General features: G+C 38.1%; 1 pseudogene; it reads left to right on the top strand.

Annotated features, from left to right (window-relative positions):
• The first annotated feature begins 322 nt into the window (after window positions 1–322).
• LOC107789331 (beta-D-glucosyl crocetin beta-1,6-glucosyltransferase-like) lies at window positions 323–2,026 on the top strand (annotated as a pseudogene).
• The last annotated feature ends 3,063 nt before the right edge of the window (window positions 2,027–5,089 follow it).

Here is a 5,089-nt window from a genome sequence, read left to right as displayed (position 1 = left end):
AAACATGACAAATGTGGTTTTGGAAATAATTGTGGTTTTAAAGCTAATTGTACTTTCCTCGTAACTCAAAAGATATACATATATTGAGATGACTAATTATTCTTAGCTAGCTACTACTCAGCCATGTACAACTACTGCTAATTATCTATATAAAAATACTATTTCACTGCAAATCAAATACTTCAAGACAATTGATAACATGCTTGTTATATCTTAGAAAAGAATGTTTACTGTCCTAAAATCAAACAATCACTCTTTTGAGAAGTGATAAATATCCCTTCGCAACCCTTCTTTTGTTTTCTTTTTACATTCATTTTTTCCCTTTGTCATAGTTCTAACCATAGAATAACCAAGGAACAGTCACATAACCAGCCACATTCTTAAAAATTGCCTAAAATCCTAACAAACAGTCACACAAATAAGTCACTTTGCATAAAACTTGGCTAATAATCTACATTCAAATTCCCTAAAATCAATCGTACAACATTACCACTTTCATTAAAAACTAACAAAGCATTTTTTCCCATTCTTAGCAGGTTATTCCACGTTATTAGGTTAGTCCTCATCTCTATTTTTTCGTATAAAGCCAATCAATGCCACTAACTTTTGTAAGAAATACACAAAATTACGTACGTTAGTAGTTTCTTTTGTAAGAAAGTTTTCATGGATACAGAACGTGGCACTAACACTTTGAGGCTACTGATGTTTCCATTGTTGGCGTATGGACACATCTCTCCATTAATTCTCAACGTAGCCAAAAAACTCGTAGATAGGGGATTCTTGATTTATTTTTGTTCTACACCTATCAATCTCAAATCTATCCATAAAAAAATACCCGAAAATTACTCTATTTCAATTCAACTTGTTGAGCATCATTTACCAGAGTAGCCTCAACTTCCTCCTCATTACCACACAACCAATGGTCTCCCACCCCATCTAAGTCACACCCTTAAAAAGGCCATGAAATTGGCCAAAGCAAAATTGTCCAAAATCTTGGAAAATCTGAAACCTGATTTGGTGATCTACGACGCGATACAGCAATGGACTGGAGTATAGCGAATGAGCATAACATTCCAGCTATCAAGCTCATAACTTCTGTTGCAGCTGTGTTTTCATACTTTTTTTTAACTTAGTAAAGAAACCAGGAGTTGAATTCCCTTTCCCAGCTATTTATCACAGGTTGTAAAATAGGGTGAAATGATGGCAAAATCTGCTAAAGAGAAAGATCACCGATGAATATGATGGTGACATTTTTACTCAAGAAAATATGTAAATCATGCTAATGAGTACCTCTAGAATTATAGAGGCCAAATACATATAGACTATTTGATTGGATTGAGCAATTGGAAAGTTATACCAGCTGGTCCACCTGTCCAAGATCCAATGACTGATGACGAAGCGGATGATGTGGAGCTTATTGATTGGCTAGGAAGAAAGATAAGCATTCAGCTGTATTTGTTTCCTTTGGAAGTGAGTATTTCTTGGCAAAGGAAGATATAGAAGAGATAACATTGGGATTGGAGCATAGTAATTTTAATTTCATATGGGTTGTAAGATTTCCAAAGGGGGAAGAACAAAATCTTGAGGAGGCACCAACACAATGTTTTCTTGAAAGGATTGGAGAAAGGGGAAAAGTTTCGGATAAATGGGCTCCACAACCAAGAATTTTAAACCATTCGAGTACTGGAGGATTTATAAGTCATTGTGGTTGGAATTCAGTAAAGGAAAGTGTCGATTTCGGGTTCCGATTATAGCAATGCCTTTTCATCTTGATCAACCAGTGAATGCTAGGTTGATGGTAGAATTAGGAGTGGCAGTGGAAATTGTTAGAAATGATGATGGTAAGATTCGAAGAGAAAAAAATGCATAAGTTGTTAAAGGGGTCATAGCTAGTGAAATAGGGAAAAATTTGAGGGCCAAAGTTAGAGATATCAGCAAGAATTTGAAATCTATAAGAGGTGAAGAGATGAATGCAGCTGCTGAAGTGCTAATTCAACTTTGTAAGAATAGTAATAAGAGAAAATAATGTGAAGTTGAGGTCTACTTGTTGTCTTTAAAATATATTAACTTGAGGTCTGTTGCTCCTAAACGCACATGCAAGTATACATGGTCGTACAAGTAATATAGGATTCTAAGTCCAAATATCGTACCCACATGGACTTGTGATTAACTATTTACTAAATTAAACTAAGACAAGTAATCTATTCAAGCGATTTCTACAGATTATTAACTACAACTAGTCTAGAGTCAAAACTAAGAAATTAAAGAAAATATGTCGGCAAGCTTAGATGCGAATTCAATGGGAGAAAATATTCTATAGCTATGGGTTAGCTAACAACCCCGTTGCGTTTTCTACTTAAATTGTCTAATTAATTTATCTGTTTTATTGATTAAAAAGGCTAATATTGCTCGTAGCCTTCTCCCGAAGTACTACTCGCCTATTCAAGCTAACATAACGCCTATATTCCTATGGAATTAGGACTAACAAGAACACATTTATAATTTCCGTATAATAACCAAGCAAGGTGATTAGGTATATCCCTATCCTAACCGCAAATCTGTTCCCGTTAATCAGGTTCAAGATCTCTCTCTACTCAATCTTATATGCAATCTAGAATTCCCTCTCCCCAGTTCAATCCTAGATTCGTAGATAGTATTCAATTGGTGATCAAGCAATCAAATAATTAAGTACAAGATTGAATAAATAAATTAATATTATAAATTAATAAGAACAATTCAAGTTTCAAACCACAACATTCATGTAGCATCCAAAACTCTAGAACTAATAAACTATGAAATTAAAGGGAGAGAAGAGAAGAAAAACTAGTTAGAAGCCTCCTTCAAGCGTGGTGTGTGTTCCTCCTCGGGAATTCTCCTTCAAAATATGTTAGATTACCTCCCAATTAGGTTTAAAACCTCTTTTATACGAGTTGAAAATGCGTAGGAACGAAATAACATTATCCCGAACGAAATAGGAAAACCCTGCATGCAGGGTCGAGGCCAGCGCCACACGCTGGGTGTAATAATCAGACCGGTCGTTTTGATCTCTAGCGCGTCGTTCGACGGTTTGAGGCCTTGAGTAGATTCACTTCAGGTGTTATGATTTGTACATGTGGTCGGAATTTAATTTCGGGAAGTTCAGAGTTGGTTTGGAAAGAAAATTCTAAATTTGAAAACTTTGAGTTGGAAGAGTCAACCAAACTTTGCATTTTGAGTAAAAGGCCTCAGAATCAGGATTTGCTGGTTCCAATAGGTTCGTATGACGATTTTGGACTTGGGCATATGTTCAAATCGGGTTTTGGATGATCCGGGAGCATTAAGACGCTTATTATGGAAAGTTAACATTTTGAAGGTTTAATAATTTCCTAAGTTTGGGTTGAAGAGGATTTGGACGTTATCGACGTCCGTTTGGGATTCTGAGCCTGGTAATAGCTCTGTATGGTGATTTTGGTCTTAGGGGCGCGTCTAGATGTGGATTTGAAGGTCTGTAGATTGTTTCGGGGTCATTTGGCGAAAGTTGGAAATTTGAAGGTTTTTGGGAATTTCGATCGGGAGTGGACTTTTTGATATCGGTGTCAGATTCTGATTCCGATTCCGGAAGTAGGAGTAGGCCCGTAATGTTAATTATGACTTGTGTGCAAATTTTGAGGTCAATCGGATTCGATTTGATAGGTTTCGGCATCGAATGTAGAAGTTTGAAGTTCTAAAGTTCATAAAGCTTGAATTGGGGTGTGATTCGTGGTTTTGATGTTGTTTGATGTGATTTGAGGCCTCGAGCAGGTTCGTGTCATGTATTGGGACTAGTTGGTACAATTGGATGGGGTCCCGGGGGCCTCAGGTGTGTTTCGGATCAAGTTGAGTTGTTTTGGAACTGGTGTTGCTGGTTCTGGTTTTGTCCTTCGCGAACGCGAAGGGAGTCCCGCGTTCGCGATGAAGGACATGGAGGCTGCTGATTTTGTTCATCGTGAAAGCGACACAGGGATCGCGAACGAGGAGAAGAGCATGGGGGAAACTACGCGAACGCAAGAGGGGAGGTCGTGAACGCGTAGAAGAGATGGGGGAGTCGGTCCTAGGGAAGTTTGGCCTTCGCGAATGCGGAGGGTACTGGTCACTAAGCTTCGCGAACGCGACGTGGAGCCGCGAACGCGAAGAGTAAATTGGAAGACTGATATTTTTGGCCTTCGTGAACGCGATGGCCTTTACGCGAACGCGAAGAAGGGGTGACTGTGCTGGGCAAATTGGTTTTAATCGGGGTTTGGGTTCATTTCACCCATTTTCCACACGGCTTGGGCGATGTTTGGAGCTCTTCAAGAGAGTATTTTCACTATCTAATGCAAGGTAAGTGATTCTCACCTATTGCAAGTTAAGTACTTGGTTTATATACGAATTTTAGCTTGTCAATTCATGAAAATTAATAGAAATTTGGGGTTTTGAAGAAAAACCTAGAATTTGGTATTTTTCGATTATTACCATGAAATAGTACATGGAATTTGGAATAAATGATATAAACAAGTTCGTGGTGTTATAGGTAAAGTTTATCTTCGAAAAATATTTGGAATCCGGGCATATGGGCCCGAGGGTGAATTTTACCGACTTTTCGAGCGGTTATAGAACTTCAGAGCGAGGTAAGTCTCTTGTCTAACCTTGTAAGAGAAAATTTACCCCATATGTGATTTAAATTAATAATTGTTGCTAATTGTGGGGGCTACTGATGCAAGAGGTGACGAGAGTCCATGCGTAGCTACTAATTATGCTATGTCAGGGCAGTTTAGGACTCAAATCATGAATTACTTCTAATAATTGCATCCTTTATTAATTAAAGTACTGAAATTATATTGGGAATTGTTAGAGGAAATAGTAAAAGACTGAAATTTCACATACTTGAATTTTTGTGCAAATTACTTGACCAACAACAACAACAACAACAACCGAGTGAGATCCCACAAGTGGGGTCTGGGGAGGGTAGTATGTACGTAGACCTTACCCCTACTCCGGAGGAGTAGAGAGGCTGTTTTCGGTAGACCCTCGGTACAAGAAGGAAAGAGACAGTGTATTAGTAACAGCAACGGAATCCAGAAAGATAACACCA

Source organism: Nicotiana tabacum, chromosome 9 (assembly GCF_000715075.1).
Source record: "Nicotiana tabacum cultivar K326 chromosome 9, ASM71507v2, whole genome shotgun sequence".
Taxonomy (NCBI): Eukaryota; Viridiplantae; Streptophyta; class Magnoliopsida; order Solanales; family Solanaceae; genus Nicotiana; species Nicotiana tabacum.
The sequence above is the reverse complement of the archived record's forward strand: the minus strand, read 5'-3'. Positions and strand labels throughout refer to the sequence as shown.